The sequence below is a fragment of the Scyliorhinus torazame genome, chromosome 3 (genome assembly GCF_047496885.1).
Source record: "Scyliorhinus torazame isolate Kashiwa2021f chromosome 3, sScyTor2.1, whole genome shotgun sequence".
NCBI classification, from domain to species: Eukaryota; Metazoa; Chordata; class Chondrichthyes; order Carcharhiniformes; family Scyliorhinidae; genus Scyliorhinus; species Scyliorhinus torazame.
In genome coordinates this window covers 108,386,371-108,413,961 of record NC_092709.1, presented here as the reverse complement: position 1 = coordinate 108,413,961, position 27,591 = coordinate 108,386,371, and the positions used below count along the sequence as shown (strand labels likewise).

The following is a 27,591-nucleotide window of genomic DNA, read 5'->3' as shown; positions in this document are numbered from 1 at the left end:
CCAAAGACTAACAACTCTGAGGAAAGAAATTCCTCTTCACCTCCATCTCAAATTGTAAACCATTTATTTTGAAACTATTCCCCTAAGCAGAGCTGAGAGTGGCTGAAGACAAATATTCTGAAAATTAGTGGACAAAGACAAAAGCTCTGAAAATGTTTTGTGAAAAGGAAACATGTAATTATAGCACTTTTTAAAAATCTCTAGAGTACAAATGCTTCTAGGCACTTCAAATAGGTGAAATTACTCGACTTCAAGTGGGTAAAAACGTTGTTTTTCCCTTTGGTCCACAATGTTGATAGTAATAGAAGGTAAACAGTGGTATTTGCATCAAATCACAAAAGTGATGTGATTGCACCAGAGGAGCAGAGGTGCAGAGGAGATTCACCAGGATGTTGCCTGGGATGGAGTGTTTCAGTTATGAGGAGAGGCTGGATAGGCTGAGGTTGTTTTCCTAAGAGCAGAGACGTCTGAGTGGGGACCTCATCTAGGTGTACAGAATTATGAGGAATGGAGATAGAATAAAAAATTTCCGCTCAGGGGAGGGGTCAATAACCAAGGGGTATAGATTTCAGATAAAGAACAAAAGATTTAGAGGGGATTTGAAGAAACACTTTTTCACCCAGAGGGTGGTGGACAGCTGGAAATCACTGTCTGAAAGAGTGTAGAGGTGGGAACCCTCATAACAGTTAGGAAACACTTAGATGATCACTTGAAATACCATAGCATACAAGCCTATGGACCAAGGGCTAGTAAATGGGATTAGAATAGAAAGGTGTTTGATGGTTGGCATAGACACGATTGGTCAAAGGGCCTCTTTCTGTGCTGTAAAACTCTGATTCTATTTCAGCATTCAATGCAGCTAGTGTATTTAATATAGGATGAAGACAAAGGCAAAAAAAACATAATGGGAGTTCCTCCCAACAGTGGTCAGGACCAGGGGCACAAAATGCACCACGAAATAGAAAGTGCATGTCAGAAAGGCAAGGTCACAGTGATCATGGGGGACTTCAATATGCAGGTGGACTGGGTAAATAATGCTGCCAGTGGACCCAAGGAAAGGGAATTCATTGAATGTTTACAGGGGGGCTTTTTGGAACAGCTTGTGATGGAGCCCAAGAGGGGACAGGCCATTTTGGACTTAGTGTTATGTAATGAGCCAGACTTGATTAAAGATCTTAAAGTAAGGGAACACTTAGGAGGCAGTGATCATAATATGGTAGAATTCAATCTCCAATTTGAAAGAAAGGTAGAATCAGATGCAAAGGTGTTACAGTTAAATAAAGGTAACTACAGGGGCATGAGGGAGGAACTGACAAAAATCGACTGGGAGCAGAGCCTAGTGGGAAAGACAGTAGAACAGCAATAGCAAGAGTTTCTGGGAGTAATTGAGGACACAGTACAGAGGTTCATCCCAAAGAAAAGAAAGGTTATCAAGAGGGGGGATTAGGCAGCCATGGCTGACAAATGGAGTCAGGGAATGCATCAAAGCAAAAGAGTAAGCCTATAATGTGGCAAAGAGTAGTGGGAAGTCAGAAGATTGGGAAGGCTACAAAAACAAACAGAGGATAGGAAAGAGAGGATCAATTATGAAGGTAGGCTAGACAGTAACATTAGGAATGATAGTAAAAGTTTCTTTAAATACATTAAAAACAAACGGGAGGCAAATGTAGACATTGGGCCGCTCCAAAATGACGCTGGTAATCTAGTGATGGGAGACAAGGAAATAGCTGAGGAACTAAATAAGTACTTTGCATCAGTCTTCACAGTAGAAGACATGAGTAATATCCCAACAATTCAGGAGAGTCAGGGGGCAGAGTTGAATATGGTAGCCATCACAAAGAGAAAGTGCTTGAGAAACTAAGAGGTCTAAAAATTGATAAATCTCCGGGCCCAGATGGGCTACATCCTAGAGTTCTAAAGGAGATAGCTGAAGAAATAGTGGAGGCGTTAGTTATGATCTTTCAAAAGTTACTGGAGTCAGGGAAAGTCCCAGAGGATTGGAAAATCGCTGCTGTAACCCCCCTGTTCAAGAAGGGAACAAGGAAAAAGATGGAAAATTATAGGCCAATTAGCCTAACCTCGGTTGTTGGCAAGATTCTAGAATCCATTATGAAGGATGAGATTTCTAAATTCTTGGAAGTGCAGGGTCGGATTAGGACAAGTCAGCATGGATTTAGTAAGGGGAGGTCGTGCCTGACAAACCTGTTAGAGTTCTTTGAAGAGATAACAAATAGGTTAGACCAAGGAGAGCCAATGGATGTTATCTACCTTGACTTCCAAAAGGCCTTTGATAAGGTGCCTCACGGGAGACTGCTGAATAAAATAAGGGCCCATGGTATTCGAGGCACGGTACTAACATGGATTGACGATTGGCTGTCAGGCAGAAGACAGAGAGTTGGGATAAAAGGTTCTTTTTCGGAATGGCAACCGGTGACCAGTGGTGTCCCGCAGGGTTCAGTGTTGGGGCCACAGCTGTTCTCTTTATATATTAACGATCTAGATGACGGGACTGGGGTCATTCTGGCTAAGTTTGCCGATGATACAAAGATAGGTGGAGGGGCAGGTAGTATGGAGGAGGTGGGGAGGCTGCAGAAAGATTTAGACAGTTTAGGAGAGTGGTCCAAGAAATGGCTAATGAAATTTAACGTGGGCAAGTGCGAAGTCTTGCACTTTGGAAAAAAGAATAGAGGCAAGGACTATTTTCTAAACGGTGACAAAATTCATAATGCTGAAGTGCAAAGGGACTTGGGAGTCCTAGTCCAGGATTCTCTAAAGGTAAACTTGCAGGTTGAGTCCGTAATTAAGAAAGCAAATGCAATGTTGTCATTTATCTCAAGAGGCTTGGAATATAAAAGCAGGGATGTACTTCTGAAGCTTTATAAAGCATTAGTTAGGCCCCATTTAGAATACTGTGAGCAATTTTGGGCCCCACACCTCAGGAAGGACATGCTGGCACTGGAGCGGGTCCAGCGGAGATTCACACAGATGATCCCAGGAATGGTAGGCCTCACATACGATGAACATCTGAGGATCTTGGGATTATATTCATTGGAGTTTAGGAGGTTGAGGGGAGATCTAACAGAAACTTACAAGATAATGAATGGCTTAGATATTTATCTCAAGAGGCTTGGAATATAAAAGCAGGGATGTACTTCTGAAGCTTTATAAAGCATTAGTTAGGCCCCATTTAGAATACTGTGAGCAATTTTGGGCCCCACACTTCAGGAAGGACTGGCACTGGAGCGGGTCCAGCAGAGATTCACATGGATGATCCCAGGAATGGTAGGCCTAACATACGATGAACGTCTGAGGATCCTGGGATTATATTCATTGGAGTTTAGGAGGTTGAGGGGAGATCTAATAGAAACTTACAAGATAATGAATGGCTTAGATAGGGTGGATGTAGGGAAGTTGTTTCCATTCGCTGGGGAGACTAGGACCCGGGGGCACAGCCTTAGAATAAAAGGGAGTCACTTTAGAACAGAGATGAGGAGAAATTTCTTCAGCCAGAGAGTGGTGGGTCTGTGGAATTCATTGCCACAGAGGGCGGTGGTGGCCGAGACGTTGAGTGTCTTTAAGACAGAAGTTGATAAATTCTTGATTTCTCGAGGAATTAAGGGCTATGGAGAGAGAGCAGGTAAATGGAGTTGAAATCAGCCATGATCGAATGGAGTGGACTCGATGGGCCGAATGGCCTTACTTCCACTCCTAGGTCTTATGACCATACAAACAACATAACATGGCCTTTACAGTTGATGTACATAAGAAACAAATCAAAGGATTAAGACAGTGCTTCATAAACTATTTTCCAATGTGACCCCATTTGTTACCATCACTTTCTCAAGGACAATTACATAAGTTAACATTTGCAAGCCTTGCCAATGATACCCATAACCCATGAACGAATATAGAAAAAAACCTCTTGAAAATTAATGTGATGCCAGACACCAGCAAAAAAACACAGCGTTAAAGCAGGATAGCAACATGCAGTACATAATTAAGTTTACATATCAACATATTCAATGTACATTCTTTATGATGCATTGTGTTTTTAAATTACTTTGTAAAAATATTTTCTCTCCTCGTTTTGTTTGTCAAACTCTCCATACTCCCTTGTGACAGAAGCTCAGGGAAGACCACCTCCCAAGACAGACAGACCCCTCTTCCCATGAACCCTCCCTCCACATTGCAGTCTGGCTCCCCACTCAGCACTCCTCTTCTCACTCACTTAATGAACAGCCCATCTGGCGGCTCCACAGCTGTGTACCCCTACCTGCTTGCTGAAAGTTTGTCTTTACTGCTCCTCGTGCTCCCCCCCAGACCTGCACCAAATCAGCAGGGTATGTCAGAGCAGAGCACGTGGGGTGAGTGACGGGAGCTAGATCTGAACTGGCACGCGGCTGCGTGGCGGTTCTCGTTGGTCCTGCTCCTCGCCTCATTACAAGCAGAGATGTTCCAGGTGGAGACTCTCTCCTCCTAGCTTTGACCACTTTGGAGATGGTGGCTTCCGAAATCAGCTTTTGTGGCGAGATTGAGGCAAACAGCTGAACATTGTCAATTTGGGTCTGCCCCTAATATGTTGAGAGACCATCTAGTGTGTGGGGTAATTATTACTGCCATACAGACTTCTGAGGCAGAAATAACAATAAAGAAGGCGCTAGAAATTGCCCTTGCCATGGAAAGCACAGAATAGGCCCAATGCAGCTTCAAGGTGTGTAACGCGGTGAGATCCAAGTTTGGACGGAAGCCAGTAGTGGCAAGGGTGAGGGCACAGGTTTGGCGAGGGGAGAAACGCAGAGCCTGAGAGAGAGCAGAGGTAGAAGAGATTCAGCCAAGAAACCAAGATTTGTGAAGAGTGCTATTGGTGTGGGGGAAACCACCCTCAGGAGAAGTGTAGGTTCAAGGAAGCTATGTGTTGTGCTGATGGCAGAAAGGCATACAAGAAGCAAATGTAGGGTCAAGCAAGGAGCTTGGTACTGGCAGGGTCAAGATTCCGGCTCCAGTGCACAGCATGGAAAATAATTCTGAAGGGGGACTGAATGTATAAGAGTGGAATAATATTTAGGTGGGAAAAGTAGCCCTTAGCTCAATAATACAGATGGTTAATGGTCATCCACTCAAAATGGAGGCAGTCACAGGAGCCTCTGCCACGGTAGAGAGAGAGAAACCTCTCAATACCTGCAGGCAGGAGCCCAATTATTGAAATTTTTAAAACACTACCGTCAAGCTGGCTACGTATACAGGTGTAGCTATACAGATCTTTAGAACAACGACGGCCCTTTTGAGTTACAAGCAGCACTCTGCCCAACTGCCCTTAATTGTAGTTGCAGGCCAAGGACCAAGCTTGATGGGCCGAGATTGGCTTCAGGAAATTAAACTAAACTTTTTTAAATTAATGAAGGCGACCTACGTGAAGTCCTCAAAAGGTACTAAGAGGTATTTAAAAAGAATAGGGCAAAATCTGAGGCTTGAAAGGCAAAATACATGTTGATCCAGAGGCTAAACCACAATTTTATAGAGCCAGACTTTTGCATGAGAAGGTGGCGTCTGAACTGAAGACAATTAGAAGATTTGGGTATCATGAAGCCCATGCAATTTACGAGGTGGGAAGCTGCCATTGTGCCAATGGTCAAGTTAGATAACACCGTAAGAATAAGTGGAGACGTCAAAGTAAAAATAAACCAGTCAGTGAAATTTGACAGTTACCATATACCTAAAATCGAGGACATTTACGCAAAGTTGGCTGGGGGTCTAACATACACCAAGTAAGATAAGAGTCATGCGTACTAGCAGCTAGAGCTGGATGACACTTCCAGAGATACACATAAAGGCCTGCACCAGTACACCAGATTGCCATTTGGAGTCTCATTTGTTTGTGCAATTTTTCAATGCAAATGGAGAGCTTATTGCAAGATTTATCCAAGGTAGTCATTGTTATTTATGTGGGTTGTTGTTGGGCTGTTTCATGGTCACTTCTAGTCATCTGATTGTCCATGGCATCATCAGCTGCTTTGCAGGCTTTGCCTCAGTCTAGATCAAGCCTTTGTAATGTTCACAGCCATCTAATAAACCTCTGTTGATTGTTCAACACAACCTGCTTCAGCATTATATTATTTTATCCTGCAAGTATCAATACACAAAAGGATAAAAATTAAAGCTGGCTATGAGGAAGAGATCAGAAGAAAATTATTTTCTGATGAGAAAAAGAAAATTGAAGCTTTCGATGGTCGACGTTGAAGCAGATTAACAGAAGGTCAGCAATTGCACCTGGCATCAGACCAATATGGTTCCTGGGCACAAATTAAAAGGGAAAGGCCCATGCCTTAATAAAGTTGACCAAAAATGGCCTAATTGCAAATGAATGTTGCAGCTGAATCTGAACACGTGCTCACTATTATAACCATAAAGACCTATTCCACATTAGGAGATTACCTTTTTGAATAACGTCAGCAATCACTTTATTTCAAAGGTCCATGGACCAGGTTCTTAGCAGTCCCAAGGGGTAAAGTATTACCTTTACAAGTGTAGTGCGTAACACGTACAGAGGTGGTCACACTGCAGGTCAGACACCACGTGCAGGAAAGTAATGGGTGACCACCAGGCAGAGCAAGCGAGCTAGGCAGGCAGTGCAGGAATCTCCTGTGGTCATTTCCCTGCAAAACAGATATGCCGCTTTGGATACTGTTGAGGGAAATGACCTCTCAGGGGAAAATAGCAATAGCCAAATTTGTTCCACCATGCTTGGTTCTACTTTAGCGGAGAGGAGTAAAAAGTGTAGGGATGCAATAGTTATAGGGGTTTCGATTGTAAGGGGAATAGATAGGTGTTTCTGTGGCTGCAGGATGGTATGTTGCCTCCCTGGGGCCAGGGTCAGAAAGACAGAAAGGGGAATATGAAAAGTGCCAGATTCAAGCAGGGTCACAGTGATAAATGTTGGGAGCGAGACAAGTAATGTTAAAAAGACAAGCTTAAAGGCTTTGCGCCTTAATGCGCGGAGCATTTGCAATAAAATGGATGAACTAATCGTGCAAATAAATGTAAACAGGTATGATGTCATCGGGATTAAGGAGACATGGCTGCAATGTGCCCAGGGATGGGATCTGAATAAACTTGGGTTTTCAGTATTTAGAAAGGACAGATAAAAAAAGTGGTAGAGTGACAGTGCTGGTTAAAGAGGAAATTAATGCAATAGTGAGGAAGGATATTAGCTCTGACAATGTGGAATCTGTATGGGTGGAGTTGAGAAACACCAAGGGGCAAAAAACATTAGTGGGCGTCATATATGGATCCCCAAACTGCAGTGGTGGTGTTGGTAATGACATTAAACAGGAAATTAGAGACGCATGCGATAAAGGAACGTCTATAATTATGGATGATTTTAATCTGCATATAGATTGGGCAAATTAATCAGCCACAATACCGTAGAAGAGGAATTCCTGGAATATATTAAGACTAATAACAAAACTCTGCAATCTTGGACTTTTTTTTTTCTTTCTTTTTTTAATAAATTTAGAGTACCCAATTCATTTTTTCCAACTAAGGGGCAATTTAGCGTGGCCAATCCACCTACCCTGCACATCTTTGGGTTGTGAGGGTGAAACCCACACAAACACGGGGAGAATGTGCAAACTCCACATGGACAGTGACCCAGAGCTGGGATCGAACCTGGGACCTCGGCGCCGTGAGGCAGCAGGGCTAACCCACTGCGCCACCGTGCTGCCCTGCAATCTTGGACTTGACCCCTCCCTGTGCAGCTGGATCCTTGATTTCCTCACCAACAGACCGCAATCTGTCAGGATAGGCAACAGCACCTCCTCCACATTAGTCCTAAATACCGGGGTCCCGCAAGGACGTATGTTCAGTCCTCTACTGTACTCCCTATAGCCATATGACAGTGTGGCAAGATTTAACTCCAACTCAATCTATAAGTTTGTGGATGATACAACTGTGGTGGGCCATATCTCAAACAACGACAAATGAGATTACAGGAGGGAGATAAATCACTTGGTTGCATGGTGTACCGAAAATAACCTTTCTCTAAATGTTGGAAAGACTAAGGAATTGATCATCGACTTCAGGAAGCGTAGCAAGACACACACTCCCGTCTGCATCAATGGCTCCGAAGTGGAGATGGTCGATAGCTTTAGGTTTCTGGGGGTCACCATCACCAACAGTCTGTCCTGGCCCACTCACGTTGATACAACAGTCAAGAAAGCCCAACAACGTCTCTACTTCCTACAGAAGCTAAAGAAATTTGGCATGTCTGCATCGACTCTCACAAACTTCTACAGATGTGTGATAGAGAGCAGCCTATCTGACTGCATAACAGCCTGGTACTGCAACTGCTCGGTCCAAGATCGCAAGAAACTGCAGAGTGTGGTGAACTCAGCCTAGCGCATCACACATGCTTGCCACTTCTGTATACACCTCCCGCTGCCTCAGGAAAGCAGACAGCATTGTCAGAGACCCCTCCTACTCATGCATTGCCTTCTTCCAGACCCTTCCATCAGACAGAAGGTACAGAAGTCTGAAGACCCACCCATCCAGACATAGGAACAGCTTCTTCCCCACAGCTACAAGACTCTTCAGCGACTCCCCGTCGGACTGATCTGTTCCCTGTAAGAACACTATTCACGACGTCCTATGCTGCTCTTGCTCATGTATTTGCTTTGTTTGGCCCCTTGTTCCGCACTGTAACCAATCACTGTTTGTCGATGTGCCATTTGTCAATGTTCTCTGTTAATTATTCTCTTTGTCTACTATGTATGTACTGTGTACGTTTCCTCGGCCGCAGAAAAATCCTTTTCACTGTACTTCGGGACATGTGACAATAAATCAAATCAAATCAAATATATACAGGATGGTTTTCTGGACCAATACATTGAGGAACCAACTCGACAGCAGGCCATCCTAGACTGGCTACTGGGTAATGAGAATCAAATCATTGGCAATCTATTTGTGCGAGACCCCTTGGGGATGAGCGACGATAATATGACAGAATTTTTCATCAAGGTGGAGAGTGAAGTAATTGATTCTGAGACTAGGTCTTGAATCTTAACAAAAGGAATGACAATGGGTATGAGGTGCAAGTTGGCTATGATAGATTGGGAAACACTACTGAAAGGGATGACAGTGGATAGGCAATGGCAAACATTCAAGCAGCACATGGGCAAACTGTAACAATTGTTTATTCCTGTGTTGCATAAAAGTAAAGGGGGAAAGGTGGCCAATCCATGGCTTACAGGGGAAATTAGAGATAGTATTCAATCCAAGGAAGAAGCATTGGCCAAGAGAAACAACAGGTTTGAGGACTGGGAGTAGTTTAGAATTCAGCAAAGAAGGACCAAGAGATTCATTGAGAAGGGGAAAGTACAGTACGAGAGTAAGCTTGCAGGGAAGATAAAAACTGACTGTAAAAGTTTCTATAGGTACGTGAAGAGAAAAAGATTGGTGAAGACAAATGTAGGTCCTTTACAATCAGAAACAGGGGAATGTATAATAGAGGACAAAGAAATGGCTGAGCAACTCAACACATACTTTGGTTCTGTCTTCACGAATGAGGACACAAATCAGACACCAGAAAAGTTGGGAAACGCAGGGTTTAGTGAGAATGAGGAACTGAAGGAGTTCAATATTAGTAGAGAAACGGTTTTGAGGAAATTTATGGGCTTGAAGGCTGATAAATCACCAAGACCTGATAATCTATATCCTAGAGTATTTCAGGAAGTGGTTCTAGAAATAGTGGATCCATTAGTTGTCATCTTCCAGGATTCTATAGACTCTGGAACAGTTCCTGCAGATTGGAGGGTAGCTAATGTAACTCCACTGTGTAAAAAGGGAGGTAGAGAGAAAACAGAATTATAGAGCAGTAAGCCTGACATCAGGAGTGGGGAAAATTCTGGAATCCATTATCAAAGATTTTGTAGCAGAGCACTTATTAAATAGTGGCAAGATCAGACAGAGTAAGCATGGATTTATGAAGGGGAAATCATGCTTGACAAATCTACTGGAATTCTTCGAGGATGCAACTTGTAGAGTTGATGAGGGGGAGCCAGTGAATGTGGTATATTTGGACTTTCGGAAGGCTTTTGACAAAGCCCCACATAAGAGATTAGTATGTAAAATTAAAGCCTATGGGATTAGGGTAGTGTATTGCGATGGATAGAAAACTGGTTGGCAGACAGGGAACAAAGAGAAATAATTACTTTGTCTTTTTCCAAATTGGCAGGCACTGACTAGTGGGGTACCGCAGGGATCGGTGCTGGACCCCAGCTATTCACAATATATATTAATGATTTAGAGGAGGGATCAAAATGTAATATCTCCAAATTTGCAGATGACACCAAGTTGTGTAGGAGGATGAGCTGTGAGGAGGATGCAGAGATCCTTCAGTGTGATTTGGACAAGTTGAATGAGTGGGCAAATGAATGGCAGTTGCAGTACAATGAGAAATGCAAGGTTATCTGGTAGTATAAACGAGGAGGCAGACTATTATCTGAATAGCCATAAATTGGGAGAGGGGAATGTGCAACAAGACCTGGGTATCGTCACACACCTTCGTACAAGGTAAGCATGCAGGTACAGCATGTGCCAAAGAAGGCAAATGGTATGTTAGCCTTCATAGCGAGAGGATTAGAGTACAGGAGTAGGGATGTCTTTTTTTAAAAAAATTTAGAATACCCAATTATTATTTTTCCAATTAAGGGGCAATTTAGCATGTCCAATAATCCACCTACCTTGTACATCTTTGGGTTGTGGTGGTGAAACCCACGCAGACACGGGGCGAGTGTGCAAACTCCACACGGACAGTGACCCAAGGCCAGGATTCGAATCCAGGTCCTCAGCACCGCAGTCCAGTTCTAACCACTGCGCCACCGTGCTGCCCGAGGAGTAGGGATGACTTGCTGCAATTATACAGGGCCTTGGTGAGACCGCATCCTAAATATTGTGTGTAGTTTTGGTCTCCTTATATGAGGAAGGATGTTCTTGATCTAGAGTGAGAGCATGAAGGTTTACCAGACTGATTCCTGGGATAGCGGGACTGACGTATGAAGAGAGATTGAATCGGTTGAGATTGTATTCACTGGAGTTCAGAAGAATAAGGGAGAATCTCATAGAAACCTATAAAATCCTAACAGGACTGGACAGCATAGATGCAGGAAGGAAGTTCCCGATGGTGGGTGTGTCCAAAGCCAGGAGTCACAGTCTGAGGATACATGGTAGAACAGAGACGAGGAGAAATTTCTTCACCCAGAGCACAGTCGGCCTGTGGAATTTGTTATCACAGGAAGTAGTTGAGGCCAAAACTTTGCATGTATTCAAGAAGCAGTTAGGGCGAAAGGGTCAAAGGATATTGGGGGAATGAGGGATCAGACTACTGAGTTGGATGATCAGCCAAGATCATAATGAATGGTGGAGCAGTCTCTAAGGACCGAATGGCCTCCTCCTGCTCCTATTTTCTATGTTTCCATGATATTCTGATTACTGGTACCAATGAACAGGAACACTTGCATAATTTAGAAGCAACATTGAAATGCCTTCCGATGCATGGTTTTCATGTCAGGAAAGACAAATGTGACTTATTTCAAACATCAGTACAATATGTGATTTATAGGAATGGTTTACACAAAGCACCTAAGAAGATGGAGGTTATTATGTAGGTCCCACGACCAATGAATGTAACATAGTTAAGATCATTCCTAGGGTTAATGAACTACTATTGGGAAATCTGTCCCAAATCTAGCAACCCTACTTAAACCGTTACATACTTTGTTCTGTGTAAAGCTGCATGGCAATGGACACCAGATTGCGAAAAAACATATCAGTCCATTAAAGGAGCACTGAAGTAGTCAGAAGTGGTGGTTCATTTCAACTTAAACTTACCAATACAACTTGCCTGTGATGCCTTGCCATATGGAGTTGGAGTGGTGGTGACTGACATATTTATTTCAGGGTGAGAAAGACCAATAGATTTCATGTCATGCAGCGTAACGAGTGCTGAATCAAATTATGGAAAAGGAGGCATCGATTATTATGTTTGGTGTGAGAACATTTCACCAATACCTCTTGTAGCCATCTAAGATGGCCACCTGCAAAGGACCATGGGAATTATGGCCAACCCAGGACTCAGACAGATACACAGCCTATGTGTATCTAAAGCACAGGTAACCAGACCTGACCAAAACCCCCGCTCGTTTACATTTTAATGGCCCATGATCCCAGAACAATAGAACTCCAATACAGCCACAAACTGATCGGCGCCACTCCCTTGCTCAGAAAGCACAACCGCCAAGGTCAATGACCGCTAAGGACCCACCCAGCTACAAAGGCACCCGCCTCTTTATTGGCCGAAATCGAAGAGAGTGATCAGAGCCCTGTCAAACTATTGGGTCTAAGGTTAAGAACCGCCCCAAAGAGCGCAAAATCCCAGGGGGATAAAAGAGAGCGCAGTCATGTGTTCTGTCTCTCTTGGATCCGGCCTGTGCCACCCAATTGCAGCAGGAACAGCCAGCTAAGCTCAAGATCAACGATTGCTACCTGACGAAGGATGAGCCCAGCAGAGACGGAGCCACTTTCTTCGAACCAGCCAAGTGAAATCCAGACAAAGGCCTTTATCCATTTGCACAGTGCCGGTCGCCCTGAAGTTAAGTATAGGTTATTGTAGCTGATAGGTGTAGTTTAACTCGTAGTAGATATTATGTTTGCAAGTTGAGATAACTCTTGTGTATGTAAATAAACCATCTTTTGAACTAACCAACTGGTTGTGTGGTCATTTGATCGATACAAGGGAAAGGCTTGTGGTTCACCCAGATAAATAAATAGAGCAATACTCTTTGGTAGTCACTTCACATTGTTGATGGACCACAGGCTCTTAAGCCCTATTCCAACCCTGGAAGGCAAATTTTATTTTCTCCAGCCTGAGAAATTCCGCCAGGTTGGACAGTCAGTCTGCAGCTTTGGGTGGTGTGGCCGATCGCCAGCAGAGCAGGGTTCTCTGGCGGGCGATCAGGGAGGCAAAGGCTAGGGCATCGGCCCCCCTCCTCATAAAGTGCTCTGGCTGATCTAAAACATCAAAGACTGTCACTTTTGGGCATAACTCCACCCTCACTCTCACAACTCTGGACATCGCTTCAAAAATGATCATCTGTACTCAGCAAGTCTGGGGCAAGCCCAGAACATGTGGGAGTGGTTGGCCAGATCACCCTGGCACATTTCACATTTGTCCTCCAGCTCCGGAAAGAAACCACTCATTTGGGTTCTGGTTAGGTGGCTCTGTGCACCACCTTCAGTTGTGTTAGGCTCAGCCCTGCGCATATGGAGCTGACATTCGCCCTGTGTAGTGCTTCGATCCAGAGTCCTCCCCCTATCTCCATGCTTAATTCCTCCTCCCATTTTTTCCTTTTCTCATCCAGGGGGGAGTATACCTCCATCAACAGTCGCCTGTACAGGTCTGCACAATTTCCCTTCCATGGGTCGCCCGTATCCAGCAGTTCTTATACGACAAGTGTCCCGGTATTAGGGGGTATGTCGTTGTTTCCATACGGAGGACGTTTTTGGTCTGAATGTATCTCAGGTCATTTCTTCCTTGTAATTAGAATCTCTCCATGTCCCCCCCCCCCCCCAGGTCGCTACTCTATCCTCCTTTTACATGTCCCTAACCGTCAGTGCCCCTCGTCCTGTCTCCACCTTTTGAATGGGATGTCCATTATTGCAGGAGTAAATCTGTAGTTGTTGTAGATGGGGGCCGTGATGGACATTTCGGTTAGGCCAAAGTGCTGCCTCATTTGGTACCACGTCCAAAGCGTGGCTACTACCACTGGGCTCCTCAATTGTTTCCCCCCCACCCCATATACACACACACACAAACACCATGATTAGTTTGTCGACTGCGTTGAAAAAGGTTCTTGGGAGATGTAGATCGAGAGGGATCTAAACAGGAAGAGGAACCTGGGCAATACGTTCATTTTGATTGTCTGTATTCTCCGTGAGAGGGAGAGTGGGTCACCTCAGCATTCTCTTTTGAATACCTCCACCAGATGCATCAGGTTCCATTTGTGGATCCGTGTCCATTTGTGGGCTATTTGGATACCCAGGTAGCAGAATTTGGTTTGGGCTTGCTTGAATGGCAGTCCCCCCACATCTGTCAGAGGGAAGATCGCGCTCTTGCCCAGGTTAAGCTTGGAACCCGAGAAGGCTCCAATCTCCTTCAGGAGTTTCATTATCCCTTCCATGCTGGTCTGGGCATTCAAGATGTAGAGGAGCAGGTCATCTACATAGAGTGAAACTCCATGCCCTCTGTCCCCCCGCCTTTGGATACCTCTCAATCACTTTGCCATTCTAAGTCGATCGGCAGTGGCTCGATTACCAGAGCAAACAACAGTGGGGGTAGCGGGCATGCTCGTTTCGTGCCTCCGTGCAGCTGGATGTATTTAGAGCTGGTGGTGTTTGTTCATACGCTCTCCATGGGTGCGCTGTACAGTAGTTTCACCCAGGAGGTGAACCCTGGTCCGAACCCAAACAATTCCAGTACCTCTATGAGGTAATTCCACTCGACTCTCTCAAAAGCCTTTTCTGCGTCCAGGGAGATGATCACTTCTACTGTTATCTCCCCGGATGGGGTCATTATCATGTTCAGCAAGGGCCTGATGTTTGTTGTAAGCTGCCTGCCCTTGACAAAGCCCATCGTGTCTTCCACAATTACCTCTGGCAGTTAGCTCTCCAGCCACCTCGCCGGGACCTTTGTGTCTACGTTGAGTAGTGAGATGAGCCTGTAGGACCACCGCTCAGTTGGGTCTTTGTCCTTTTTGCGTATCAGTGATATATAGGTTTGTGCCAGTTCTGGTAGCAGGGTGCTCCTTACTCCTTATTAGTGAGTCTGTGAACAACGCCTGCAGGTGCTGGCACAAATAATTTGCAGAAGTCCGCCAGGAATACGTCTTCCCTGTTTGCATGGAGTTGATACTCTTCATGACTTATCCCAGTTCTAATGGTGATTCCAGGCCCCCGTCTCTTTTCTTCCCCCACAACCGACATGTCCAGTCCATTGAGGAACTGCTTCATCTCTGAGTCCTCCCTTGGAGGTGTACAGCCCCCGGTAGAAGGTTGTGAAGGCTCCCGTCCGTAACCTCGGCTATTTTCCTGGTGGCTGCCTATTTTCTCAGCTGGTGAGCCAGCAGGCGGCTGGCTTTGTCTCCATGTTCAGAAAAGGTCCCCTGCATGTGGCGGAGCTGGTGCACTGCTTTCACCGTGGAGAGAAGGCTAAAGTTCATCTGTAGCTTTTTTTCTCTCCACCAGTAGTTCCATGGTGGGAGTCGAGGAGTACAACCTATCCACCTCCAGGATAGAGTTGACCAGCTACTACCTAGCCGCTCTCTTTGTGTGCTTTTCACGCAATAATTTCCCCTCTTTATCACCGCCTTCAGTGCTTCCCAGATCATGGAGGGTGCGGCCGCCTCATTCTGGTTGTTGGTAACATGCCCATCTTTAGCCTGTGATATCGATTCACAGAATGCCTGATCGGCCAAGAGCACAGGGTCCAGCCTCCATGGGGAGGCGTTATGCCCAGCCTGTCTCAAGCCTCACATTCAGATAGTATGGGGCGTGGCCAGAGATTACAATTGCAAAGAACTCTGCTCTGACTACCCCCCGGAATCACCCCTTTCCCCACTACAAAAAGGTTGATCCTAATACATACCCTGAGCACCTGGGAGAAAAAGGAGAACTCCTTCTCCCAGAGTGTGTGAACATCCATGGGTCCAGTGCCCTGTCTGTTCCATGAAAACATTCAGTTTCTGTGATATGTTTGATTTCTTTTCCCCCCGACTTGAGGTTTGATCTGTCTGTCCGTGGGTCCTGTATGTAGTTAAAGTACCCCCCCATGATGAGTCAGTGCATATCTATTTCAGAGGTTTCCACCATGGTTTTCTTCATGAATTCCGCATCGTTCCAGTTGGGAGCGTACACGTTTACAAGGACCACTTGTAACCATCTGGGATGGCCACTTCCAGCATATAAAATAGACACTCGCAGAGCATACAGGGAAAAATGGACAATGCAAAGTAACAAGCAGGCACAGAGCCTGAATGTGTATTTAAAAGACAGACTGCAGACAGAGCCGAAACTCTTGTCCGATTTGCACATTGATGACCCATCTCCGATGAACAAAGACTGGTGCTCAGGTAGCAGATACCGTCCCAGACATTCCGGCACCACTACCCCAGCAAGAAGAAACAAACAAAGCAAGGCCAACGGCCACTTAGGACATGTCCAGCCATCAAGGCACCCGCCCCTTTATTGGCTCAGATCGATGGCAGTGATCGAGAAGCGGCCCAAAGGCCCCCCCCTGAGTATAAGGAGGAACCCCCGCCATATGTTCAGCCTCTTGGATTCGGCTCTCAACTGGAGAGACCCTTCCACCTGCACCACCAGAAGCAAGTAAGTTCAAGTTCAACGCTCGCTACCAGGCGGACGACCATAGCTATACTCCTGCTACTTCTTCGAACCCAACAGCCTCAGATCCAAACAACGGCCACTGTTCCTCTGACCTACATGGGCACCCGAAGTTAAGTATAGGTGTTAGTGATAGACATAGTTTAACCTGTAGTGTTATTGTGCATGAGTAAATCATACTGTGAGTAAATAAAGTACTATTGACTTTGAACTAACTAACTGGTGTATTGGCTCTTTGATCGGTATTCGGTTGAACCTTGTGGCGGTATCAAGAGGTACCTGGCGACTCTGAAAGCATATTCATAATTAAAATTAAGAAAGGTGACCTTATTAATCGCCATATTTATAGCCACTGAAAGAGAGCAACACACTGGTGCCCCTTCCAGGACAGCACTCACCATGCCGTATAGTCCCCCTTTGTCCATAACCATCCTCTTTGCGGTAAATGCTGTCTTCTTATTAAGCAGTATGGCCACCCCCCTAGTTGTCCCACCCAGCTCTTTCTTACCCATAGTCGGCACTTCTCCCACAAGTGGATCTCCTGGAGGAAGACTATGTTGACTTTTCAGATGGGCGATGACTCTGGATCTATTCACTGGATTGTTAAGACGCCTAATGTTCCAGGTGACAATTCTGATGGGAGATTTCTGTCCGCTCCCTCTTGTGGGATCAACCATACGTACTGTGTGGATGCACCCCTACACTCCAGGGTTCCCCTTTGTTTGCGGGCCATCCAGGATGGCCGTGATTACCATACTCCTCATGTGGCTGTGCCCCTGCACTCCAGGGGTCAACCAAAATTCTGCCTGGCACTTGACCAAGTCTGCCCCAATGTCCTGTTACTCATGGATCGAGTGTCCCTCCCATTTACCGAACCATGTGTGCCTTGTCCAGTTTGAGGATTGTTTTCAGGTCTTGGTACTGGTGTAGTTTTGCATTGATAGCTCACAGCCGCTCCGTGGGTTCAGTCTACTTCTGGGGGCTTGGGGAAGCTTTCGCTACCAACAGGTTTGCCCTGCATCTGTGCCATGTACTCCGTAGGGTTCTTATCCACAATGCGAAGGTTTTGGTGAGGCGATGGATTCTCTTGGTCTTCGACCTGCCCCCTTAGCATCCCCTGCATTGCCAACCTTGCCGGAGGCAATCCGGACACTCTGGTTGGTCATGGCCTTTGCCAGCTCTACGAACGTTGCCTCCTGTGTCTCCAGATGCCGCTCCATCTTTTCCAGCGCTGCTTGAAGGGGTTTAGCGCCTCCGCTACCGCCACTTTCACCGTCGCCATCATTTCGAGTTTAATGGCGTCTTTTGAGTGCTTGGAGCTCCTGTGATAGGAAGTACCTCCATTCATTTATTGGGGAGGGAGCCCAGCAAATGTTCTGGCGGCTGGCCTAGCCTCTTCGGGTGTGACCAGATCCTGCCATCCCATGTGTACGCCATCGCCTCAATCTTCCTCTCCAGACTTTTATTGGCTCTGCTGCCTTTTCAGCTCCTCAGTTGTTAGCTGGAATGCCTCATTCATTGTGGTGGCGTTGGAGGAGGGTGAGGGAATTTTCCCGGGTTTGTACAGACAATTTTAGAACAGTGGGATGCATTCAAGAAGAAAATAGGGAGAGTACAGGCCCAACATGTTCCAATCAAGATAAAGAGTGGGACCAACAAATCCAGTGAACCCTGGATATCGAGGGATATACAGCATTGGAGCAGGAGAACAAGGGAGGCTTGTGGCACATATTGAGGGCTCAAAATAGCAAAAGCCCTAGAGGCATTTAGAATGTGCAAGAGGGAACTTAAAAAGGAAATTAGGAGCGCAAAACAGGGACATAAAGGATAATAGCAAGTTGTTTAACAAGTACATCAAGGGTAAAAGGATAACTAGGGAAAGAGTTGGGTCCATTAAGGACCACCACAATAATTTGTGTGTGGAGCCAGAGGACATAGATAGGATTCTAAATAAATACGTTATGTCGGTGTGGGTACAGAAATCAGGGAGAAGGATTGCAATAAAATTAAAGAAATTAACATAGACAGAGAGGAGGTTCTGAGTGGCCTGTCATGTTTAAAAGTAGAAGTGTATCTATCCCAGATTATGGAGTAAGGCAAGAGAGGAAATAGGGCCACTAGCAATAATTTTCAATTCCTCTCTGGCCACAGGAGAGTGCCGGAGGATTGGAGGATAGCCAATGTGGTCCCATTATTCAAGAAGGGACAAAGGGATAAACCAGGAAACTACAGGCCAGTCATTCTAACCTCACTGGTGGGGAAACCACTAGATGCAATTCTGAGAGACAGAATTAATCTGCATTTGGAGAGCCAGGGATTAATCAAGAACAGTCTGCTTGGTTTCATGGCTGACCAACTTTATTCAATTTTTCAAAGAGGTGACCAGGTGGGTAGATGAGGGCAAGGCATTTGATGTAGTCTACTTGAACTTCAGCAAGGCTTTTGAAGTCCCAACTGGGAGATTGATAGCCCATGCAATCCAAGGAAATTTGGCAAATTGGATCCAGGATTGGCTGAGTAGCGGAAAGCAGAGGGTGATGGTCGAGGGGTGTTTTTCTGACTGGAAGCCTGTGTCCAGTGGGATCCTGTAGTGTTGGGGCCCTTGCCGTTTGTGGTTTATATAAATGATTTAGATTTGAAAGTAGGAGGGTTGATCAGTAAGTCCACGGATGACATGAAAATTGTTGGGGTGGTAAATAGTGAGGAGGATAGCCTTTGATTACAGAAGGATATAGACGAGCTGGTCAGATGGGCTGATCAGTGGCAAATGGAATTCAATCCAGATAAGTGTGAGGTGATGCACTTGGGCAGGACAAACAAGGCAAGGAAATACATAATTAACGGCAGGACCCTGGAACGTACTGAGGGTCAGAGTGTCCTTGGTGTGCATGTGCACTAAATCTTTAAGGTAGCAGGACAGGCAGATACAGTGGTTAAGAAGGCATATGGTATACTTGGCTTTATTAGCCGAGGCATAGAGATTAAGGGCAGGGAGGTTAAGTTGGAAAAGTAGAAAATGTTGGCTAAACCACAGCTAGAGTATTATGTGAGGTTCTGGAATCCACATTATAGGAGAGATGTGATAGCATTAGAAACTGTGCAGAGGAGATTTAATGGAATGTTGCCTGGGCTGGAGAGTTTTAACTATGAAGGGAGATTGGATAGACTTGGGTTGTTTTCCTTGGAGCAGAGGGGCGACATGATTGAGATGTATAAAATTATGAGGGTCATAGAAAGCCAGGAAGAAACATATCCCCTTGGTGGAGGGATCAATGATCAGGGGCACAGATTTAAGGTGAGGAACAGGAGGTTTAGAGGGATGTGAGGAAAGGCTTTTTCACCCAGAGGGTTGTGGGAGTCTCAAGCTCGCTGCCTGAAAGGTGATGGAGGCAGAGACCCTCATAACATTTAAGAAGCCTTTAGATGTGCACTTGCGCTGCCAAGGCATACAAGGCTATGGGCCAAGTGTTGGTATACAGGATTGGAATACTTGGGTGGGTTGTTTTTTGACTGGCACAGATGTGATGGGCCGAAGGGCCTTTTCTGTGCTGCCGACATCTGTGACTGTGATGTTGCACATGCAAATGTCTATACCAATTAAAAAGTGGAAAATCGGGCAATTCCCGTATTTAGAGCCCTCGGGCACAGAATATGGTTCTATAATTGGTTTCGGGAGGCACATTTATGATTATTTTTGGAAAAAAGCCTGCAACCTGCCTTATAATTATATTTGATAGTTTCCTGGGTAATAGTCAGTAATTGACTTAAGAACGGTACAATAATATAAATTAGATGCATAAGTATTTGCAGCAATAGCATTGAAATTCAAAAAAGAAATGGTAAAAAGTTACCAAACACGGAACTCAGCAATGCCGCGTTCTGAAGTCGTTTGGGAGAAACCAGGTTGTCTGCCCCGCTACAGTCCGGATATTGCTCTGGAGACACACAAACAAAACAACTATCGTCGGTCCCGGGCTGGAGAGAGGGGTTGAAGGAATTGGCAGTGTTGAGGTTTCCAAGCTCGACGAACAGCGGCCACTGCCTGAGCCTGACTCTCTCCTCCTCCGCCACCTGCCGCTGTGAATCACGACGCCGGTCACCGTCTCCACGGCAACGGCCGCGAGCGCGTTCTCGGGACAAAAGCGGGCCACGCGGAGCGGCTGACGGGTTGGGAGGAGAAGCGGTTACAAAAACGGCGATAACGGTATAAACTGTAATCCGGCACCGAAAAGAAGGCCGAGATCGTGCCTGCAACGCAGTCTGAGAGCGAGTGCTGCAGTTTGGGACAGCGTTTACAATTTTAACAATGACGCCGAATAATTCCGTAATTATTTACTTTAAATTTGCTGAGCCCATCAATAAAGCGGTCAGTGGTGGCCTCTGTTCAAACAGCCTTTCCTATTTTAAAATGTCGACCCAGCTGGAAAGCATGATATAGAAAAAAAATGAAGGTAATGGGCGGGATTCTGTGATCCTGAGGCGAAGTGTTGACGGGTCGGAAATGCCGTCGCATTTCTCTACGGCGGCGGTAACATGGCCTCAGGATCAGCAATTCTGGCCCTGACGGGGCCAGCACGGCACTGGAGCGGTTCACGCTGCTCCAGCTGCTGATTCCGGCGTCAACTGTGCGCCGCGGGATCCGCGCAGTGGCACCGGCGCCGATGCGCGCATGTGCAGTGACTTCCTTCAATGTGCCGGTCCCGACGCAACATGGCGCAGGGCTACAGGGGCCAGCACGGAAGAAAGGAGGCCCCCAGCCAGAGGCTGGCCCATCGACTGGTGGGCCCCGCTCGCGGGCAAGGCTTCATTGGAGGCCCCCTACCACCCCGGGGTCAGACCCCCCCACAAACAGCCCCCCCCGACCCTTCCACACTAAGTTCCCGCCGGCTGAGAGCAGATATGGCCGGCGCCGGCGGGACTCGGCTTTTTTACGACCAGCGCTCAGCCCATCCTGGGCCGAGAAGCGGGCCAGCCGCGTAGAGCAGCCCCCGACCGGTGGCGCGCCAACCACACAAGCGCCAATGGCGCCGATTCTCCGCTCTGAGGAGAATCTCGGGGCGGGGTGGCGCGATCCACGCCAGTCGCGGGAATTCTCCTGCCCGGCCCCGGGCTGAGAGAATCCAGCCCAATATTCGCAAACAGCTGCATTGCCTTTCAGGAAATGAGTTGGTTCACTTGAATTTGAGATTGGCCAGGGAAATGCTGTCGGTGCGGCGCCCATTACCATGAGAACCACTCACCCCTGATTAGCCAGTGATAATGAAAACAATTCTTTACAGAAGCAGGAGGTAAAGTTAGAAAAATCAAATCCAAGTTTCCAACAGCTAGTTAGCTGGAGGCATCAGACTTCACTTGCATTGCAATGATCAAAAAAAAATGATGTACTTTGTGTACTATAATATTCCACAGGGGACCTACGGGTGGGAATACTTACCTAGTTGTAGGTTGGTGAAGTTGATGTAGTTTACATGGATTTCAGCAAAGCCTTTGACAAGGTCCCACATGGGAGACTTGTAAAGAAGGCAAATTCACATGGGATACAGGGTAACTTGATAAAGTTGATTCAAAATTGGCTTATGGGAGACAGAGGGTGATGTCCAAAGATGTGCAGGTTAGGTGGATTGGCCATTAAATTGCCCTTAGTGTTCAAAAAGGTTGGGTGAGGTTACTGGGTTACGGGAATAGGGTGGAGGTGTGGGCGTGGGTAAGATGCTCTTTCCAAGCGCCGGTGCAGACTCGATGGGCCAAATGGCCTCCTTCTGCCCTGTAAATTCTATGAGAAAAAGAATTCTGTGACAGACAGCTGCTTTAGTGACTGGAAGCCTGTGTCCAGTGGCGCACCTCAGGGATCTGTGCTGTGTCCCCTATTGTTTGTTATTTATATAAACGATGTAGGTGCTATGTGGGGGGTAAGATCAGTAAGTATGCGGATGACACAAAAATTGGCGGGTGGTTTACAGTGAGGTTGAGGGTCTTGTGTTACAGGAATATACAGACGGGATAGTCGAATGAGGAGAAAAGTGGCAGATGGATTTTAACGTTGAAAAGTGTGAGGTGATACTATTTGGAAGGAACAATGTGAAAAGGAAGTATCCATAGAACATAGAAAAATACAGCACAGAACAGGCCCTTCGGCCCACGATGTTGTGCCGAACCTTTGTCCTAGATTAATCATAGATTATCATAGAATTTACAGTGCAGAAGGAGGCCATTCGGCCCTTTGAGTCTGCACCGGCTCTTGGAAAGAGCACCCTACCCAAACTCAACACCTCCACCCAACACCAAGGGCAATTTGGACATTAAGGGCAATTTATCATTGGCCAATTCACCTAACCCGCACATCCGTCCTGACACTGGAAAGTTCCAAGGTACAAAAGGACCTTGGCGTGTTTGTCCATAGATCTCTGAAGGCAGAAGGGCAGGTTAATAGGGTAGTGAAAAATGCATATGGGACACTTGCCTTTATCAATCAAGGCATAGACGACAAAAGCAGGGAGGACATGTTGGAGTTGTATCAAACTTTGGTGAGGCCACAGCTAGAGTACTGTGTGCAGTTCTGGTCGCTACATTATAGGAAGGATGTGATTGCACTGGAGGGGGTGCAGAGGCGAATCCCTGGGATGGAACATTTAAGTTATGAAGAGAGTTTGGAAAGGCTTAGGTTGGTTTTGCTGGAGCAAAGAAGACTGAGCGGTAAACAACTTGATCGAGGTGTACAAGACGATGAGGGGCATGGGCAGGGTGGATAGGGATCAGCTGTTCTCTTCAGTTGGAGGGTCAGTTATGAGGGGTCACAAGTTCAAGGTGAGGGGCAGGAGATTTGGGGGTTTTGAGGAAAATCATTTTTAACCAGAGGGTGGTGATGGTCTGAAATGCATTACCTAGGAGGGTGATGGAGGCGGGTTCCTCATCCTTAAAAAGTACCTGGATGAGCACTTTGCACGTCATAACATTTGAGGCTATGGGGCAAGTGCTGGCAAATGGGACTAGGTGAGCAGATCAGATGTTTTTAATGTGTCAGTGTAGATCCAATGGGCCGAAGGGCCTCTTCTGCACTGTATTATTGTCTGATTCTGATTCCCCATGTTCCTTGCGGAGTATGAGTTCCCCTGCTTGGGGCGGGGTATCTCAATTAACCAATGTATAAAAGGTTGGCTAGTAATAATAACAATAATCACTTATTGTCACAAGTAGGCTTCAATGAAGTTACTGTGAAAAGCCCCTGGTAAGGCACCAACCAGAACAGGAACCCGGTAGATTTCTTTGGTTCGCCATGCCTCCAGGCAGTTTGATGCGTTTCTTCTGGGCCAACAATACCACGGAGAATGATTGCAAGACAGTCATACTGTTGACGGTCTGCAGAACACACACGCTTAGGGTGATCTGGAGTCTCAAGTATCTGCCGCTTGCCGGATACACATTCGACCAGCTTGTGACACGTATGGCGTAACACTTTAATCCAATCCAATCGATAATCATTCAAAGATATTGGTTAAATACAGCAGAGAGGTCCACTGGTGAGTCTGTATCTCAGTTACGAAAGATAGTTGAGCTTTGTGAGCATGGAACTGATTTGTCTGATAATTCATTTCATTTCTATAAAATGCGAGAGGTCCCAGGTTCAAATCCCGGATGAGCCTCGCAAAGCATCGGGCAAGCACAGTAGCACAGTGGTTAGCACAGTTGCTTCACAACTCCAGGGTCCCATGTTCGATTCCTGGCTTGGGTCACGGTCTGTGCGGAGTCTGCACGTCCTCCCCGTGTCTGCGTGGGTTTCTGCCAGGTGCTCCAGTTTCCTCCCACAGTCCAAAGATGTGCAGGTTAGTTGGATTGGCCATGATAAATTGTCCTTAGTGTCCAAAAAGCTTAGGTGGGGTTACTGGGTTACGAGGGTAGGGTGGAGGAGTGGGCTTAAGTGGGGTGCTCTTTCCAAGAGCCGAAGCAGACTCGATGGGCCAAATGGCCTCCTGCACTGTAAATGCTATGAATTCTATGCTCCGTGATTGTTTGGTCTGCGGTATTTATAATATGGAAACTGAGAAAAACTTTGGGAGACGTTTCCCTAACTTTTCAGCAGCTGCTGCAGATCTCCCTGTCCCAAGATAGCGCAGACGTGGCATCCAGGAGATACAAGGGATGGAGGTGAACATTTTCGGGCATCACCCCTCACTTGGTACCCCCGCGGCCCGGACCAACTGCCGCAGCAACTCTGGCCTCTGGGTGTAGAGCCAGTCAACAAGATGTACAATGTCCCCGGACTCGGCTGAAGGCGATTCCGGCCCGTGTGCGACGTGTCAACGCCTGTCTAGGCACAGGGGCTGGATATGGGAGTGGCTGTTTCTGTGATCTTATCAAACGAGTAGTGCATACTCTGTCTTTGGCTGACACGGCGGCTCGTTTGACCACTTATACAGGGAACGACTAAATATCATGGGATCCACCCTCCGGTGGTTTAGGACCACCAATCAGTGCATCTTCCCTTCATTGTTTTGCAAGGAAATGACCCTACCCTGTTGGGCTATGATTGGCTACTCAGGTGCAGTTGGATTGGCAGCACATCTTCCAAGTGGGGTCTGGCGGTCTGTGTACAATGCTAAGCAAATTCCCGGAGGTTTTCCAGTCTGGGTTGGGTACCATAAAAGGGGCCATGGCAAAATTCTAGATGGACCCGGAAGCCCAGCCCCGATAGTTTTGTGCCCGCCCATTTCCCTATGCTAGAGTAAAGAAGGTTGAGACCAAACTTTGGCGTTTGGGCATCATGATAGTTTAGATAGCTAGGCATCATGAAGCATGAGCGCTTCACTGATTGAGCAGCACTTGTGGTACCCGTAATGAAGCCGGATAAGACTGTCTGTCTCAGTGAAGACTATAAATTGACGGTGAACACGACTTCGACATTGGACCGTTACTCTTTACAGCACATCGAGGGTCTGTATGCAACATTGGCTGTACGTTCACGAAGTTGAGCAGCATTTATTGAAGAAGACTGCCTTTGTGTTAATGCATTTACCGATACACTTAACTAGGCAGAAATTTGCACTAGACTTCTCGGATGCAAAATACATTTTTATTGGTATCTATTAATTATAAAGAAAGTTCTCTTCTTCTGGTTACAAAATCAAAATGTTCTCAACTCAGGCCCCTGCAGAAGGCTTTACTTGAGATGATTATACTTAGTAATTTACAAACGACTTGGAATTCAAAATACAGTAATGGTTTCTTTGCTCGAAGCAAACAGCTGCGCAGAAATAGAATGGAAAATATGAAAATATGGAACAAAGATAGTAGATAGCTTCGAGGCAAAAAGTATAAGATGATTCATGAATAGAAATAATAGCTGAACACCACTACCTTTAAGGAATTTGTTATCAGTCTAAGTCAATCCTGCCCCTGTAACATGCTGATTGGTTTGGATAAGTCTTCAGTACGTTTGATTTGATAATTAGGTTGTCAGTCTTCCATCTGCAACATTAGTTTAGAATTATCAACCATGTTGCTTCTGTAAATTCTTTAGTGGGCATTGGTATGCAAAATCTGTTCTTATCGAGGGCTGGTATGTGTTTTATACAAAGCACGTTCTTGAATAATGGCCAAACACTTCTTTTGGACCAAGGATAATCCATATATGACAAAAGAAGTGTTCATATGGATTCTAGTGTTAGCCTGATTTGAAACAAAAGTTGCTGATGCTTTAGCTCGTTTGCAAACTGTTACAAATGCTGTGTTTTGCCTTGACTTCTTTCTGCAAGCTGGGAGAGCTAGGAAAACGAGCTGTAGTCCAGAAGCCAGTGTCGAGAGTAGTGAGGTACTGAGGAGGGTATCAAGGTCGCAGGAGTGTACCGGCAGATAGAAAGGTGGGTTGAAGTGTATCTACTTCAATGCAAGGAGCATCCGGAATAAGATAGGTGAACTTGGAGCAGGGATTGGTACTTGGGACTATGATGTTGTGGCCATTACGGGGACATGGTTAGAACAGGGTCAGGAATGGTTGTTGGAAGTTCCGGGGTATAGATGTTTCAGTAAGAGTAGGGAAGGTGGTATAAGAGGTGGAGGAGTAGCATCATTAATCAAGGATAGTTTAACGGCTGCAGAAAGGCAGTTTGAAGGGGACCTGCCTACTGAGGTAATATGGGCCGAAGTTAGAAATAGGAAAGGAGCGGTCACATTGTTAGGAGTTTTCTATAGGCCCAAATAGTAATAGAGATGTGGAGGAAGAAATTGCAAAACAGATTATGGATAGGTGTGGAGATCTCAGGGTAGTTGTCATGGGTGACTTTAACTTTCCAAATATTGATTGGAATCTCTATAGGTCGAACAGTTCGGATGGGACAGTTTTTGTACAGTGTGTGCAGGAGGGTTTCATGACACAATATGTGGATAGGCCAACAAGAGGAGGGGCCACATTGGATTTGGTACTGGATAATGAACCGGGCCAAGTGGTAGATTTGTTTGTGGGAGAGCACTTTGGAGATAGTGACCACAATTCGGTGTCTTTCACTATTGCAATGGAGAGGGATAGGGCCATACGGCAGGGCAAGGTTTATAATTGGGGAGGGGTAATTATGATGCGATTAGGCAAGAATTAGGGAGCATAAGATGGGAACAGAAACTGTCAGGGAAAGGCACAAATGAATAGTGGAGCTTGCTCAAGGAACAAATACTGCATGTCCTTGATAGACATGTCCCTGTCAGACGGAGGAAATAGCCGTGTGAGGGAACCATAGTTCACAAAAGAGGTTGAATGCCTTGTCAAGAGGAAAAAGGAAGAGTATGTAAGGATGAGAAAACAAGGTTCAGTAGGGTCGCTTGAGGGTTACAAGGTAGCAAGGAATGAGCTGAAAAAGGGCTTAGGAGAGCTAGGAAAGGACATGAGTAGTCCTTGGTGGGTCGGATCAAGGAAAACCACGAGGCTTTTTATTCTTATGTGAGAAATAAAAGAATGACCAGGGTGAGGGTAGGGCCGGTGAAGGACAGTAGTGGGAACTTGTGCATGGAGTCAGAAGAAATAGGAGAGGCGTTGAATGAATACTTTTCTTCAGTGTTCACAAAGGAGAGGAGCCTTGTTTTCGAGGATGAGAGTGTGATTCAGGCGGGTAGGCTGAAGGAAGTAGATGTTCTGAGGAAGGATGTATTAGCAATTTT

General features: G+C 46.0%; 1 protein-coding gene across 4 annotated transcripts in view; it reads right to left on the bottom strand.

The window, feature by feature from the left end:
- ttc29 (tetratricopeptide repeat domain 29) overlaps positions 1-20,555 on the bottom strand; it is an 830,052-nt gene extending 809,497 nt beyond the window's left edge. For 3 of the 4 annotated variants that reach the window (XM_072496097.1, XM_072496099.1, XM_072496101.1), the window contains exon 1: positions 20,301-20,555. The gene's annotated coding sequence lies outside the window, so the exon portion shown is untranslated. The remainder of the gene's footprint in view (positions 1-20,300) is intronic. The other variant, XM_072496098.1, reaches the window with a different exon arrangement.
- Positions 20,556-27,591: the final 7,036 nt, after the last annotated feature.